Raw genomic sequence first — 18,384 nt, 5'->3', positions numbered from 1 at the left:
TTGCATGGAGCCTGTGAAGGGACTTCAAATAACCTTTCATGTCACCAGCTAGGCACACCTGCAACACAAATAGAACCATTCTTTAGGAGACTCTCGAACGGGAGTTACATTCTAATTGTAGATCGCAGATGTTGCAGCTTGCTGCCAGGAAAACCTTATCTCGTAAGCGTGACTACCAGGGTCATGTGCTGTGAAAGAGTATTGTTCCCGAATGATGCTCCAGACAGGGAGGCAAGGTTATGGCCCAGTTTGAAAATTTCTTCTATTCGAATTGATACTTTAAGCAGAATGAAGACTGTGCTCCTACAGACGCCAACCCAGTTGACGTCATCAAAAGAAACGTATGATCTCCAAGTTGCAAGGACAACGGCAGAGATTCATTCACTGTTATCAACTAATTCCCCCCTACACTTCGCAGAAATACTAAACGAAATCTTAAATATTTCTGATACAAATGGTATCGCAAGTGTATTTAAGACAGTATTTTCAGGAGCTTTGACCCCATTCAAAGCCATCCTGGGTATTTTTCCTAACTTTGTCCATTCCATTTTTGGCGGACTTCCTCTCCTGTTGGGACTAGTAGCAGGCATCCTATTTTTGCTCCTGCTGCTTCGCTATGGCAAACCGTGTCACAGACAAGACACCAGCGACAATGGAAGAAACTATCCTAGCCATACGCTACCGGGACCGCATAACTAAAGTCCTTGGACTAGCCCGGCTAAGAGACCTGAACATGACTTGGTTTCTTTCATTTAGACCCTTGTGGCAGCGTTGTGTTATGCCTGTATTAAGGTGCGTGCTATGCGGCGAAGAATGCGTGTTGGACACCTGTCTCACACTACAATCAGAAGTGCCATTGGACGCAGAGACTTTGTTGAGTCCGGTAAAGGCTCATGCATTGTGCTGTCCCCAGCGGCTACCAATCCTGATGACGGCATTCGTGGAGACTTCACCACTACGATTGAAGGGTAGGGAAGTACAAGATGAAAGCAGCATCGATCAGGTACGACCTTCTGTCAGCTATGCTGATCACACCATCAATGAAGGCAATCATGCTCATGAATGCATGGTAACAACATTTTCCGAATTAGTGGAACTTTCGCAAGAAGCTATTGACTGTTTTTTCGAAAGTCTAAATGATATGATGTTTTCACCAGAGCAGAAAGAATGACTTTGAGCAAACTTGCACACAGCGTTCCCTAAACCCTGAATGTGGCCTTCAACTTTGAAAATAAAGCAATATGAATTTTTTTCTCCCCAGTTTTTTCAAACAGCAGGAACTTTTTCTCCAATCCAAAAATATTTACAATTTTTTTTGGACACTTATCTTCTGCTTAAAGTAAAACTAATCTTAGAGAACAGAATTTCTATTTTTAGGTACTCTAGAGACATTACCTCGACATTACTCTCTAGCATGTTCACAAGTGCATTATATTTTTGTGATGAAATGGTCCCGCACTTTTTCTTCTGTATTAAGAGCCATTTCATGTGTAATTTTCGCATTTTATTTATGCTGATTTACAAAATATGCGTAATAGATTTTGCATTATTATACTGCTTGAGTGCATATAGTAACTATACTCATCTTTCGTGTATTTCGCATTTCCGATTTTCAAAATGCATATCATTGTATTTTGGGGTGGCTGGGTATACACATTCACTGTTAGTTATATTTACTATGCCTAGATTAGTAATTATGGACATAGATTCCGTGGAGTGGGTGTGATGTATTCACTATGGGTGCTGTATCGATACTCCTATTTCTGACCCTTTTCTGGTTAATAATTAACTAGTAGCCATACAACGGCACAGAAGACCGTTATCTGATTAGGTCATAGCGCATGCTATCGCATTAGGCAAGCACTATTTCTCCAGCCCCCCTAGCAGGCATACGGAGTTCTCAAAACAAATCAAACCTCCAGCAACCTGGGAAATCCCCCGCAGCTATTGTTTTGATTTAGCCGAGAACTTCAGTATAGAATGTGCGAACGACCAGTTCTTATGACATCCTTATTGACGTATTTATGTCCATCCTTACGTCAATCTCGGCACCTTTCAGGTATAAATAATACCGACATTGCCCTAAGCAAACACACGGTGGTGATGAGATTGGAGCAGCGAGACTTGCCGAGGAGCCCAGCTGATGCCGAAAACAGCCCACGGACGCTGCCCCTCCTTTTTGATGCGCTGAGAGAGACGCTGCCTTTTCTCCTGCAGAGAAATCCATCCCCGGCGTTTCCAGCCGCCCTCGCAGGCAGCTGGGATATCAAGTCCTGAGATAGAGATACCAGCCCTCCAGCCTTCTAATTCCCAGGTACTGAACTGAATAACCCTTGCAGAGAATTCTTGAGTCAGACCCTTGGCAAACCAAACTTAACTTAAACTGCTACTTATCTACTCCCACCCACGTATTAGGCTTAGGTCAGGTACACTGGGGTAGGCGTAGTTAGAAGCACCAGTTGAGTACGATTACTCAATGTATATATGTATATATCTATTTTATCCATTTTAAGTATCATATGGCTAAGAAACCATATCAATGCTTTTACAGTATTATTTTATAATTCTGTTTTTACAGTATGCACTTTACTTAACCTTAAGTATTGCAATAATAGCGATTCATTTCTCTTGTACGAGAAAAGAGACTGATCAATAAATAACATCTTTTATTGAACACGCCCGTCTCTTCCTTTTCTCTACAATCTGGTGAAACTAAGAATGCACGTACTGACTGAGTAAAATAGCTGTCTTTTGTTTTCACACGACTCTGGAAATATACTCTTGATTTAGGGGGAGCAAAGTTGTCATGTTCTATGGTTGTCAGAAACTAAATCCCTTCTTGTCTATCCAGGGAGGTTAAACTCCTCCTTGCCTATTCGAGAAAGTTTCTAGTGAACTCTGATGATGCGCAGAGCCTATTGGGATAATAGGAACTACACTACAATGGAAAGGTGCAATAACTTAAAATACGTACTCGTTGTTGTTTGTGCCTTTTCAAGATGGGTAGAAGCCAATCCCCTAAAAGACAATACTGCCTTGTCCACAGCGAAGGCCCTTGTGAAAGAATTCTTTCCTAGATTTGGAATGCCGAGAATGGTCTCGAGCGACAATGGGAGTGAATTTGTGGGTCGAGTGATGAAGAAAGTATGTGAAGGGCTAGGCATCCAACAGAAGTTTCACGCTGCAAATCACCCCCAGTCAGCTGGACTAGTAGAATGCTACAATGGCATGTTAAAACTTAAACTGGCCAAGATCCAAGCGAGCACTGGTCTTAAATGGCCTGATGCTCTGCCCTTAGCACTCCTATCCACCAGAATGACTGTACATTCGCGAGTGGGACTTAGTCCTTATGAGATCGTTTTTGGCCGCCCGGCCAACATATGGGGAGTGCCAAGGCCCACGAAATTCAGTGAAATTGAACACCCTGTTTTGCTTGACTATCTGTACGAATTGATGGCTAAATTGAGTGTTTTACACCAACAGGTCCATGACTCTCTACCTCAGGCCTCTGAAGCTCCAGGACACCCCATTGATCCTGGATCCTGGGTTTTGGTCAAGAATTTCCAGCGAACAAAGAACGACCAGCCCAGGTGGACCGGCCCACACCTCGTCCTTCTTTCAACAAGATCAGCTGTTCGAGTGGAAGGGAAGAAGCACTGGATCCACGGGGTCCATTGTAAAAGGATCCCTTTGCCTCTGCCATACGACCGGTGGGTCCAGGAGGGTACGCTGACTCAGAAGCTGAAACTGTGCCTCGTTTTCTGCCCTTCAGTGATGCATGTGTAAAAGGAACTAACTCTGAACGTGAAAGTGAGAACATTTTGCAAGAAGCGGTGCCACCATCAAAGCGATTGAACACTACAGAGCCTGAACTCCTGTTTCAGGACCAGAGAGTACCTGGAAAGAAGCGCTATAATTTGAGGCCGAGACCTATGGACAAATAAAAGTTTTTTCTCTGCTATTTTTGAAAGCGCAGCTCTCCCATCTGAGAAACTTGCTTATTTTTGCTTTTCGAACCGCCATCCGGGTTCCGTTGCTAGGGTCGCTATTGCCCAAAGTCTTTGGGGTGCAGCTGACGACGTTAGGTCGACAGTTCTGGTTGGTCTAAGGGAGTTGCCCTAGACAGACAGAAGCATTCCTTAGCAGAAACAACCTACCATCGCAAGCAGCATTTTAGAGAGGATGGAGTTTTTCGAGATGGAGAGATCTGCCAAAACTATGAACTTTAAAGCTAGAATATGTAAAATGATGACAAAGAAATGCTTTTTGATATTGTGCATGTTCATGTTATTCAGTGTTATGATATTTTTAATAGGATATGTTTTATTCTCTTTTCGAGTAACATTTGCACCCACTACATCGCCCGTACCTCCTCTTACTGTTTCCTCACATTCTTTTCAACCCCTTCCTGAACATGAATCTGCTAGGAGATTAGAGTTTATTAATAACTCCTTCGATCAGCTTTTGCACCAACACCAACTGGTAATGAACACGACTAACTGTTGGGTGTGTGGTCTTATGCCTCACACAACGGATAAAGGTATCCCTTATCTGGTCCTGCCTTTCAGCAATAATGGTTCTGTGTGGGCATACAGAACAATGTTCATCTACGCACGTGAAGTCCACCCCCTAAGTTCTGTAAAGGACAATCCCAAGAATAGTGCTCTAGTTAAGGGTATAGTCGATATGATTAAGGAAGAGATTTCTTATGAAACTACCCCGAAAGATGAGACACTTGCATATATAGGATGGAACGTAACAGGATATGGAGCTACTCTGAGTGAGAAGCAGCAAGGTAAGAGATCTTCCCCGATTTGGATCGTACCCCATCAGGGTCACCTATGTCTGCAAGGTAATGGCAAGAATCCAAGAGCTCAGCTAGGGAAGAGTATCTGTACTGAAACATATGTTTTTGGGTCTCAGACTTCCCCTGCGTTCTTAGCAGCTAAGGGTACATATTTCATCTGCCACAATAGAGCCTATACATGGTTGCCCCCTGACTTTTCGGGCATATGTTTTGTTTTGTTCCTGTTGCCTCCCACCTACACAGCAGCAGCAGATTACCACAAGACAAGGATAGTTAGAGGTGTCTTGAGTAAAGAAGACACTGCAGGACAAGAATTTGGGTACTTCGTAAAGGATTTTCTGCCGTTCTGGGGACCAATGGTTAACAGCAGGAACATAAGGCAATTGACAAGGGTGGTTGAGTCCACCGTAATTGAAACTGCTGGTGCCCTTAGTAACTTGACTGCTGAGCTCCAGTCGGATCGTCTTATGACCCTTCAGAACAGGGTCGCGCTAGACGTCATACTTGCAGACCGAGGTGGGGTATGCAAATTGATCCAATCGAGTTGCTGTGTTTTCATTCCAGATAACGCTCCAACAGTGTACCTGGCCATCTCTAAACTGCATAAGATTTCCGAATCTATTCATGTGGATAAAGGAGATTGGTCGTTGATGGGATGGTTCTGGGAACTGATATCTGCTTGGGGATGCAAAATTCTGATGGTCATTGGGATGGTCTTAGCCATTCTTTTCCTGTTCCGTCTGTGCGTGCAGTGTGCTCCTGCAATATGTGGCCTCTGTGCTACATCATGTGTAAGGAAACCTGTATCAAGAGCCGAGCTAAGTAATAGGATGATGTTACAGCAACATCTCAATGACTTTAGGAATATAGACCTGGACTCATATTAGCATGAAGATAGGTTTATTGCCTATGTAAGGGCAAAAGGAGGGTCTGTAGTACTTAAAATTTTGGACTCGTGTTATAAACTTCGTCGTAACACGACGATTTTGGTGTCAAAAGACCGAATATGACAAGTACACTATGCACAAGCATTTTCGTCATATTCGAGTGACGATTTCGCCCCGAAATCGTCATTATCGTTCTGAACCATTGGGTTCCATTTTGAATACGGCAGCCATTTTGTGAGTTGCCCTCACATAGGCAGATGAATTAAGACAAATTCGATTCCAAAGGACAAGTACATCTTAATTGACTTCTCTGCGACCTGGGCAAGCTGGAACCATTGCCCCAGGCCGAACCTGCCTGGCCAGTTCCTCTCCCAGTGGCCGAACGAGATAGCATCAAGGCACAGCCTGCCATAAACCTTGTCATCACACACACACCCTGCCTAATCTTGCTCACACCTGTCCCTGCTCTTTTCTCTCTTACTTGCTTTATGAGGAGGAGGTGCCCGTTTTTATTGGGGGTCCGTCGATATCTGATGAAAATACTGGGCCTTGCCGGATAATTTATTATGGGCTGGACAAACTGAAATGTGGGCTTGTCATCATGACTCTGCTTTTCCTTTGTAGTGAAAACATGTGAATGGTATACTAAAATGTAAAGAATGTTTGCCTAAAGCATAATATTTCGTATAAAAGGAGAAGCCTGGCTTTGTAAGATTGAGCAGTCTCCTGAAAATATACACACCGTGTTGTTGTACTTCTAGGACGCCTGTTACTTGGTTGCAGCCAATAAATTCGATCCTTGACTTCACCTAGAAGACTCTGAGTTTCTGTGTCTGAATCAGGAAAGTACTCGAGGTCTTTGGGTGTTGTTCCTGGCACCGCTGGGTTACCGGTTCGGTACCGGTTCTGAAAAACCCAGTACCTCAACAAGGCTGTACCTTCCCGTTCTGTGACAAAGAGGACAAAAGGTTTGGCATAATCGGGTGTAGCTAGGACAGGTGCAGAGCATAATGCTTGTTTGAGGGTGTAAAAAGCAAATGTATGATCAGGTGTCCATGGCAATGGGGAAGAGATTGTGGTTGTTAGCTGTATCAGGGGTTTGGCCAAGTATGCAAACTGGGGAATCCATTGTCTACAGTAGGACGTGAGGCCAAAAAAGGCACGGACTTCCTTCTGTGTCTTGGGTACAGGAATGTTAAAAATGAGTTGAATTCTTTCAGGTGTGAGTGCCCTACCCTCCTTTGACAGCAGGTGCCCTAGGTAGGCCACCTGCTGTAAACACAATTGTAATTTTGAGGGTGACACCTTGTGGCCATGCTGTGCAAGGAACATTAGGACAATTCGTGATGCTTGTTCACATTCCGGTTCGGAGCGTGCAGTGATCAGTAGGTCATCGACATATTGTAATAATGTCGTATTGGTGGGCAGAACAATGTCGTCTAACTGTCTTTTAAGTGCCTGACTGTAGATACTGGGGCTTTCTGTATATGCTTGGAGAGCTCTTGTGAAGCAGAAGCTACGACCTTGTAAGGAGAATCCGAATAGGTACTGACTGTCTTGGTGGATCGGTACACTGAAGAAAGCATTTTTCAGGTCGATTACAGTGAAATGTGTAGCCTCAGGATCTATGGCTGTTAACAGAGTACTGATGTCTGAGACCACGGGGTATTGTGGTACTAGTCATATTTGTTGAGTTCACGTAAGTCAACCACGAGTCTGTAGACTGGTGGCGCACCGTCATCAGTTTTCTTTCGGACTGGCAGAACTGGCGAGTTACATATGTTGGAAGGTACTTCTCTGACTACTCCTTTTTGTATCAGGTTATCAATAATCTGGATAAGGGCTTATTCTGCATCTGGAGGTAATTTGTATTAACGGACACGGGGTAGGACAACGCCTTCCTTCAATGTCACTAGGTGTGGTGTAATATCCATAAATCCTACATCTGTTGGGTCAGTAGCCCATAATGTGACGGGAATGTCTCTTAGTCTGACATCTAGTTCTCGTGTGGTGAAATGGCCTTTAAAATCTAGGAGGAATAGTCGGACTCCTTCCGGGGAACAACATATTATAGCATCTAGTTCTTTAAGTGTCTGAATGCCAAGGAGATTCTCAAGACAGGATTTTGTAAGCACTAAGTCGGTAGAAGTTTTAAGAGGACCAACTTGAAGTGATATTGGTTCAGAAACTTTGTTGATGACAGGTGTACCTGAAAAACCCAAGTAAATACTATTTGAGCCAGGGAGGGGTACCTTGGGAACTTAGTTGTGTTGCACTGTCGTCCTACTAGCCCCGGTGTGGATCAGAAATTTTGCTTCTTTACCTAGGAGTTTAGCATGTACATAGGGACCCTCTTGGTCAACCGGGACCGGGATCAGTGGACGACTATCGTGTTCCCCCATCTGTCTCATGAAATTGTGGGAAATTCAGGATAGGATGACACTGGGTACTGATAGAGTTGGGTAGTAGGTTTAGTATCAGTTGGAGGAGCAGAAAGTCAAGGGGGATAGTTACGAGGTTGCGTCTTCCCAGTGGCAATATTATGTTGTAATACTGGACAGTCACGCACAAAATGACCTGGCTTTTTGCAATAGTTACATTTAACTTTTTCTTGTGATACTTGGGGTTGTTTAGGAGTCTGTTGGATTGTATTAGTCTGTGCTACCAATACCTTCATTTTAGTATCCTTTGTCCTTTTCTTTTCTAGTTCTTGTTCGTCCCTAATTCTATTTTGGTGATATTGGAGCATCTGAAGTGTTTGTGAAGGAGAGCTTGCTTGCCAAGTACTCTCTACCTTCAGTACTCTATTTCTAATCGTGGACAAGGCATTTTCTACAAATTTGGAGACAAATAATCGACTATAGGTGTCTCCACCTGAGGAGAGACCGCTGTTGATGAGAAAACATTTCTCCAACCTTGTATAATAGTCCCCTATGTCCTCATCTGGTTTCTGTTTGCATGCAGAGATAGCATCCCAATCTTCTTTCTTAGTGGTCAGCAACTGGGATAGTATTTTAGGGAGACAGCGAGGGAGTTCCTGAACTAGGGGTCCTAAGCCTTGTCCAGGATTGCGAGTAATGTCTTCTTTCTCTAATTCCGCCCATGCTACCTTTTTCCCTTCAATCTCCCAGTCCTGTCCCTTTAGCTTGTCATAGGTTCCCTGTGGTAATAGGACCTTGAGTAGAATATTGAGGTCCTTGTAAGTAAAGGAACCCATTTGGAGGATATCCTTGAGTTCCCTATGGAAACCCGAGGGATCCTTTTCATGAAAAGGGAACATTTTCTTCATTTCTAGTATTTCTAGTTTTGTCAGAGGGGTGTAAACAAACGTTTGTTGTAACTTTCCTGCGGAGTCTGCTACGGGGTGTACTTCTCGGAGAGGGAACTGTCCTTGGTCATAGTGATGGGGATTTACATCATAACTATCTGTAAAGCATTGAACATATCGCTGTCGTAGGTCAAGGAAAATATTTAGAAACTCTTGTCCCCTGGCCACCCACCTCCCTTCTAAACAGTCCCGTAAGAGAGAGTGTAACTTTTTAGGTGGGCAACCAGTGTCTTCGTACATTGTAATGAGGTGTTGCACCATATAGATGCTGGCTATCCTTTGTGATGGTAGAGGAATTGATAAAAACATTTGGGCAACTATATCAGGGCCATATATAGAGTATTGAGATACCCAATGTGTGCTTGATCTAGCGAGTCCTTTTTCTTGTGTGGTGAGTGGAGGCTCGTCGTCCATCCAATCATCTAGAGCTTCTTGTGTTCGTTGGAACAACTTATCTGTGGGGGCTGACAATTTCTTAGTTTTAAGTTTGAATTGTCCATTATTTTGAGAACAAGGGATACGGGAACGTACTGCACCGTGAAAAGAAGTTCCTTCTTCCCTGTCTTCGTTTGTACTTTCATTTTCTGTTTCCTGGGTATGGGCATCTTTTTGATGGTAATCAGAAACCTTGCTCGTGAAGAGTAGTATAAAGAGATCTATTTCTTTTATCTTATTATAATTTCCTGCGACTACTGCTTGATCTAGTTGTAATAAATAATCAGGAACTCTTTTTCCTGCGCTAGTTATCATTCTGATAAAACAAGTGATCATGAATCGTGAGAGGCATTTTTTATGTGCTATGGGTCTATTTTTAATAGCTTCCTGTAAGGTTTCTAAATTTTCTCCTGTTCGGAGAGCCTCGTAAATTTTATTCAGGCAATTTGTGACATTCGGCACTTCTTGTAAACCTTCTAGAGTCTCTCATAGGCGAAGAGAGATATTTGCTTGTGACCCTTCCCCTGGGGTTGGGTCATAATCGCACTCTAACATGGGTGGAATGTCGCTTGAGGTGTCATGGGTGGGTTCAGTCTGGGTGACTATTCGTCTGGCTATTATCTGATTGGTATAAGCAGGAGTAGATTCCATTCAGTAGGTAGTAATAAAATCATCGGGTACAGAAGGGACCTTAGGACGTGGAGGTGCTGTAGGGATACTAGAATCTGAGCTAACTTCTGACTCTAATTTTGGTGAGAGGACAGGATATATACCCGTCGCAGAGGCCGAGGCCTCTCTTTTCTTTTGTTCAAAACAAATATCATCTTTCTGATCCTGTAACCTTTTCATCTTACTTTCTTCTGACATTCTCTTTGCTTTCTCAACCTTCCCTTGCTCTTTCTGTTCCCTTCGATGTGCTTCCTTTCGCCATGTATCAACGCTTTCTAACATCGAGGGTCTTGCTTTCTTTTCCCAACACCTTTTCTCAACCGCCATAATACAATTCAAATCCCATGTGCCACTCTTTGGCCATCTGATCGCAACGTCTAAATCTTTAGTATAACCTTCCCAAAGATCCAAATACAAGATGGCACCAATCCCATGTTTGGTGTACATAAAGTTACCAGGAGTATCCTTCGGGGGGACTGGTACAGATTGTTCCAGTAACCCCTTCCGGGTACCCAGTTTACACAGTTTAGAGAACAAAGGCATTGTATCAGATACAAATAAAGATTTACACTTGGAAGAAAACTCGATATACTATGAGTATCAGAGTACAAACATACCGTTTTCTAGAAACCTAGAACCCGTCTTCACCGCGCTCTGAAAAGATCAGAACCCGTCTTTACCGTGCTCTGAAAATTCAGAACCCGTCTTGATACACTCCCAGCAGTACTCACCGAGCTGCAGAGAACTTGAAGATCTTGAAGATCTGGACACTTGACTACGCAGCGCTCGTGGACAGGGACTGGTCGGGTTTCAGACGACCTCGGACTCAGCAATCTTCACAGGTTTCGGGCTCTGGGTCGAGACTTCCGCTGTCGTCCTCACCGCCTCATATGGATGGCTAGGCCGTGGCTCGGACCCCCTTTGACACGAAGGAGTTCATGCAGGAACACCCTGCAGTGTGCACTTGGAAGTCCGTCGATGTCTTGAAGAGACCGGTCTAGGTCCGCATCACCGGCGTGTGGGGAGAAAGGGAAGTCCCTGTTCGGGTGCCAATTTGCTGTGGTAAATATTTTAGTAATTTACCTTGATCATAATTTCTAGACATAAATAATAAATTCAAGTATGAAGAGCAGAGTCCGTGGTGGTTCGAATTCAGGGTCTTTATTCAGTAACTCGAGTTAAGGGAGAGCTCCGTCACCTGAGGAGGATCGGAAGAATCTCTAACTTTATTCTCAGAACACATGGTATTTAAAGAAAAAAAGAGGAAGGAGCTTCCCTTCAATGCATGCCCGGATCATATGTTGATATAAACAGAAGTCATGTAGGCCCGGATCATATGTTGCAATAGAACAGAAGTCATGACCATAAAAGGAGGCAACGTCGTGAAAAGGGGGCACATGGTAGATAAAATAAGGCTGAGTCATGATTTAGAATGAGGAAGCACAAGAGAGGCAAAGGTGTGAAGAAATAACGCTAGGCTGGTTCCTTAGATAAGAGAGAGGGAGTCGTGACAGGATGTCTGTTTGTCGTGTTTCAGCATTCGGGGGCTCTTCTTCTCGGAATTGGTTGTGGTGGTTTAACAGAACGGGGGCTATTTCTCGGAATTGGTCTGATTATAGGGAAATGGTTACAGATGGGGGGTCTTGTTCTCGGCATTGGCTTGACCACAGATATGTACGGTTTAAGTGAGGAAACTGGTTCTCGGAATCGCCCTGAGCATAAGGATGTAATGTTGACCTTTTTGGGGAAGGAGAATGCGTCTGCAACTTCGTGAGGTGCATGATCAGCGCGTGATTGGTTCGTGCTCGTGTGCTCGTGTTCTCGTGTGCTCGTGTTTTAGCAAGATGGGCTCGGGGACGTGACTGAAGAGGGTGTATGATGGGACATAACTTTACGATAAATAATCATTTTCCACAATCCTTAGGGATATTGCTGCCACCAGTGGAATCTAATCCACTTAACTTTTGCTCCCTTGCTAAAGCAAGTTTAGCTTGGGCCAGGGCTGTTTCCTCTTTCTCTATCTGAAATTGGACAGCTCTCATCCTAGCCTCATGTTCTCTTCTCTGAGGGGAAGTCATTCCCCTTTGAGAACCCCTTGAGGCATTAGAGAGGAGAGATTCCCTGGAAGGAGATCTTTCCCTTCTATTGCCTGGATTAAGTCTACTATTAGGCCTGGAAAGGTGAAACACCTCTCCATTCCCATGTAAACGTAGGTTAGCCTGGCTAAGCCTCCTGACTTGGGCCTGGCTATCTTCTCCATCTTCTGAATCTCCCCCCTCCTCTTCCTCTTCTTCTTCCTCCTCTTCTACTTCTGGAGTCAGGGAATCATCTTCTGTAGATGGCACTCCTTCACCTGTATTATCTAGGGGGCCTGGTTTAGAGGCCTTCAAAAGATCAGCTGCCTCTAGGACTTCTATCAGGTGCCTTTTGTGAATACCGAAAGTCGTAAAGTTAGGATTTTGTCTCAGTTTAGTAGTAGTAAAGTTAGGATTCCTAACTTTACTACTACTAAATGCCTTTTGTGAATACCAAAAGTCATAAAGTTAGGATTTTGTCTCAGTTTAGTAGCGGTAAAGTTAGGATTCCTAAATTTACTACTACTAAATGCCTTCTGTAAATACCAAAAGTAGTAAGTTTAAAATGTTGTCGCAGATAACTTTTGTGAATCGGGCTCCTCCTGATCTATCGCCATATCAGTTCTGGGACCTAGCAATTTGGATGTTTATCTCTGGTGGCAGCATGCTAGCATGCAGGCTTTTAAATGAGCTGTTGCTAGCTGTTTATCAGTTGTTTTTTATTCTCCTGAACGTTCAGCTACACACTCTCGTCATAGGTGTGTGTATATGCCACAGAGAGTGCTCTATGCTGCAAAACCCATTCCGAACTATATCCAATGGGAGCCAGCTTGTGGATGTTTTCCATTTCTTAGACATCTTATTCCTTTTCCTTTAGATTCTGTTATACATCTATCTAACACAACATCCACTCTATTTGATGGTTGGAGGACCGCTCTATACGATTTATCTCCCCAACGGATATTATTGTTTAACATCAGCTCCCCTACTACCACTGAGGTCAGCTACTTAAGGAATTTCCCTAAGGTAGGTGAGTTGAGTCCTACCCTCCTAGATAGACTTACACTTGTCTTTTTTAGCCTGTTTTGGCTGCAGTATTTGTAAGACCATTTTCATTTTCCCTTATTATGCTTGTTCCTGTAGCCTTTTCTGTTCTGGTCCTCTCGTACTCATTATGGTTATTCCTGAAGGTTTCCACATCACTTGACCTTAAACTTTGGACAGGTAAGTACCTGGTTCCTTGGACTCCATATATGCATAGTACTAATGGAGACCTGCATTTCTACTGGATCTGTGGTTATCTACTGGCAGACTTTGGGTTAATAGTCTTTATTCACCCACACCTTTCAGAATTCAATAACCGCTATCCCCTTTGGCACATACTGAGGGGAATCTATGGTACATGTTTTATACCTTACTTGTCACTACTTGGTTCGTTGGTGAGACAGGGCTCTATGTTATGCCCCATATTGGACACCCTTGGCACTTTCTGCACACATTAAACTTGTAGTCCGATTATGAGCGTCTTCCTACTCTTTCCCTATCTCCTGTCTATCGCTCAGTTTATTGTTTTTTATTACCTGAGCCAAGTCACTCCGCTCACTACTTTATTCATCATTTTAATTTTGGGCCCTGAATATTGTACAAAGATAGTTTTCCTAAAGTTATCTATTTTTGTGTTGTTTTTAGAATGTGTTCATTCTCTGTGGTGTGGTATGTATGGAAGTGTGGGAATAGATATATTAACACTTTTTGTGTCTTAGTGTCGTTTTCATTAATTGATCTGTTTTGTATGTCCCATTAATCATTATGCTATGATCAAACAATATTTAGTATTGATTATATTAGATATGAATAAAAAAATAATGCCAATTTTTGTTTATTGTTTGTGATCTAATTGAATGTATGTGTTTTTATTAAACTACTGTATTTTGATTTATTATATGCATAGTCTGCCAACGGATTAAGTTTAAAACCTGTTGCATTATCCACAAGGCACTGCAGAACCTGGGCCCTTCCTATCTTTTGGGGAAATGTATACCCTATTCACCCTCACGATCTCTCAGTTCCAGTGGTAAACATCTTCTGGAAGTACTTTGTATAAGAAAGGCTAGATTAGGGAGGAAAGCTCTGTCCTACGTGGGCCCTCGCCTTTGGAATGAGCTCCCTCTCTCTCTCAGACAGTGTTCAGAACATCTGATATTCAAGAAACTGCTTAAAACTTTCCTGTTCTGTATCTGCTAAACTTGCTAGGAATCACTGCCTCTCCTCACAGTCCGCTTAAGCACAGAGATAGCTCTTCGGGGGTCGATTCTCGCGCTATACAAACAAATAAAATAAAAATAAATAAATAAAATAGTCCCCCACATGTGCTCACTCCACGTGGGGGAGTCGGCACAATCTCTAATCCTGATTGGAGTGTGGCTACCATCTGCAAGATGGCGGGCACTGATGAGTGGGCTTCACCTCGCCTCTCCCTCCTGAGGGTTGGGGTTGGCAGAGGTAGGCACACCTTCTGGGCTATGCTAATTTTCCCACCTGTCTTCTCGCTGAAAAAGAGGGGAGTCAGGATGGGGGCCAGCTCCTGATGGCTGGGGGTTGCATTACAAGGGCGGCAAGACCATTGATCCTCCCCTGCAACAAATGTCTCTTCATTGCCAGGGGGAGTTGTGACCACCTCTGCCCAGGAAAAGCTTTGTTTCTGGGCTCAGGAGCTAAGGCTCCCACCCCAAGGGTCCAGAAATATATCTCATGCTGGCAGGCAGTTGTGTACCAGTCAGGGAACCCACAAGAGGCTGGTCGTTTTTCAGGGGGCATCTCTAAGATGCCCTCTGAGTGCATTGTATAATAAATCCCACACTGGCATCAGTGTGGGCTTATTATGCTGAGAAGTTTGTTACCAAACTTCCCAGAAATCTGTAAAGCCATTATGGTGCTGTGGAGTTCGTAATGACAAACTCCCAGACCATATAATCTTTATGGCTTTACTGCACTTACAATGTCCAAGAATGGACTTAGGCACTGTAGGGGTACAGTGTTCATGCAACTGTACCCTCACCCGTGGTATAGTGTTCCCAGCTAGAGGGGTGTCTTACATATACCATAGGCAGTGGGTTGCAGGCATGGCACACAGGAATGTGTGCCATGTCGACTCTCCACTTTTCTCTGCACTAAAACAAGCAGCCTGCAATGGCAGAGTATGGCTGTTAAAGTGCAGGACCTCTAAGGGTGGCACAATATGTCCTGCAGACCTTAAAGGCCTTCCCTGTTCACAGTGTCCTTTGTACGCATTGTACCTTTTACAAGGGACTTACATGTGGCCAGAGAGGTGCCAATTGGCGGTACAAAGGTACAGCTTTGGGAAAGAACACAGGCCCTGGGAACCTGATTGGCAGGGACCCAGGGCACATCAAGTCAAAGTGAATCAGAAATCAGGCACAAAGTGCGGGGGTCACTGCTACTGAAACCCAGCTTCCTACAATGAATACCTAATCAAAAATTCTTAACACAAATAAGGTATAGAGTTGTATTACAGTCTGTTCCGGAGAATTATGTGAGTGCAGCATTGTATAAAGAAGCTGCATTCAAGTCGCCAACTGGATGAGGTTTCTGTGACTCAATGTGCTTATTAAGGTTTTCAATGGAACAAAAATACTGTTTTTTTACAAAGGATTAGATAATCTGTGCTTTGAGTACTACTTAGTCTTTGTGCAAGACATTCATTTCCTTACATTACTGTGTGGCATGCACAATGCATTCTTTAGGAGTGATGAAAAGTAATGCAAAGTAAACAGGGGTTTACATTCATAGCAAAGAATGTAATGTTGACCACTGTGAAATTATATCAATAAGAAAGAGGGCAACAGCTACATTAACAATGGAAATACACATTCTATAAATAATATCAACAAAGATTTAGCATGTTCAAGCTTAAGGGGAATTCCTTTATGACTATGTGTTTTTCCAATGCTGTACCACAGGTGCATTAACCATACTTTGGTGACTGCACTACACAAAGTTTCACACAATATTAGTGTAAAAACATACTAATTAAAGTTGTATATTTAAGAGAATTACGGCCAGATTCATCATAATGAAATCGGCTCGCAAAGGGCCAGATTCTCAGAATCCGGCCCTTTGCGAGCGCTATTTTTGAATTTGGGATTCATCATCCCAAATGCAAAAATCGCTATAGTAGAAATCGCTATATTGCGAAGTATCGCATTTAAGGAATCTCAATTAGAGATTCTTTAAATGCTATTCATGAACCTTTTTAAAATTGCGAATTCGCAATATGGGGCCGCTATTTACTGTGAAGTGTAACTTTGTGGTAAATAGCGAAAACTTTGAAAAATGCACTTTAGTGCATTTTTCTAAGTTGTATGTTACACACACACATGTCCTTTGGACAAGTGTGTGCGCAACACCAGTGTACATTTGCATTTCAGGGGTGCTACAGGGTGTCCTTTGGACACCCTGGCACCCTTGAAATCGCTTCCTTATTTGCGATTCGCTAATTGCTAATCGCAAATAAGGAATGACTCCCCATTCATTCCTATGGGCCTTGAGGCCCATAGGAATGAATGGGAAAGCTATTCCTTATTTGCGATTAGCAATTAGTGAATCGCAAATAAGGAAGCAGTAGAAATCGCAAAATATTTCTACATGCATCCCGTTTTGCTAGTCTTTAATAGCGAATCCTTAATAATCGCTATTAAGGACTCGCAAAAGAGGACAATGATGAATCTGGGGGATAGGTACTATATAATGCACGGAGAAGGAAAAAGGTAAGGTAAAACATATGCGGACAATAGAAGCATCTAAGACTTCGAATTTTTTAAGAAAGGTGTTTATAATGTGATTATTGAAAGAGTAGGGTATTTAGTTATAATATTGTATGTTGTAACTATGTGTTTACCTAGTTTCCAGATCTGTAATCAGAGCATAGCTCTAGTTAATGTTGTTGCCACATGTTAATGTTACCAAAACTTGTAAAGTGCAACAGCTGCCCCAGGAAAGGGGTGACCTGGCGCTGACAGCAGAGCAACTGACAGGTTCAGATGGAGCAGATGCAAGGGCTACACTGCAGGACCAGGTGTGTTTTAATGCCCTTCCTAAATAGTGCAGTTGCATTAGCCATGGGATTAGAACTTTCCAACCGAATGACCTAAAAAAGTGATAAAAACCCAGCCACATAACAGGGATAGGCCGCAGACTGTGCACATCAGGGGTTGTCCTTCTGTGGAGGATGGGTTGCTCCGCAGCACATCCCCGAACCGCAGAGCCAAAGTTCATGCACAGTAGGAGTTGTCCACCTTTGGATGGTGAGGGACAGAGCCTGGCAGGAGTGTATGCTTGGAATAAATGTTGTTATCCTGCATACAATCATCCCTCATACCATCACCCTGCATTTTTCACAACGCAAATGTAATTACTACATAATACCATTACCCCGCAAACTTTCACTCTGCATATTAAGTTACCACGCATGCCTTAACAACGCAAAGGCATGCGTGGTGAAGGCATAAACTGTATAAAAGTGATTTTCCTTAATATATATATACAAAAAAGAATATATATATATATATATATATATATTTTCTTTTTATGGGGGTGGGGCAGATTTACAAGCCCCGTACACCACATTTGCGCCACCGTTGCACTTTTGTGATGCAGCAGTGTCGCAAAGCCAATGCCATGCTGCGGGGTATTTACAATGGGAAGCATCTAGGGAGATGCGTCACATTGTAAAGCCCTGTGCCACATGTGGGCGTTCCGGCACGGGGGGCTGGGGCGTTCAGACGCAGGAACACCTCCTAAAAGTGGCTGATTGAAATTTACAAGATTTTACTCAGTCACTTTTACAGCCATGCTGCCTCAAAATCCTGCGCCTGCTTGAAGCAGGCGTAAGGATTGACGCAGCATGTTAGGCATAGGGGCACCCCGAGCCTTGCCGGAGCTGCGCCGCGCTTGTGACGCAACTCCAGCAATGTGCCTCCTTTATGGCATCAGATGCGTCACGTATTTGTCTAGTCTCGCCCCATGGTGCACCACATTGTAAATGCGGCGCATCCATGGTGGCGCAAGAAGTGTCTGCTGTGACGCAAAATAACTGGCGCACACCAGCTGATATGCAGGCATGCGCCAGTTATTGTAAATCAGCCCCACAATATATATTTACGA

Source organism: Lissotriton helveticus, chromosome 4_1, assembly GCF_964261635.1.
Source record: "Lissotriton helveticus chromosome 4_1, aLisHel1.1, whole genome shotgun sequence".
In the NCBI taxonomy this organism is placed as follows: Eukaryota; Metazoa; Chordata; class Amphibia; order Caudata; family Salamandridae; genus Lissotriton; species Lissotriton helveticus.
The sequence above is the reverse complement of the archived record's forward strand: the minus strand, read 5'-3'. Positions refer to the sequence as shown.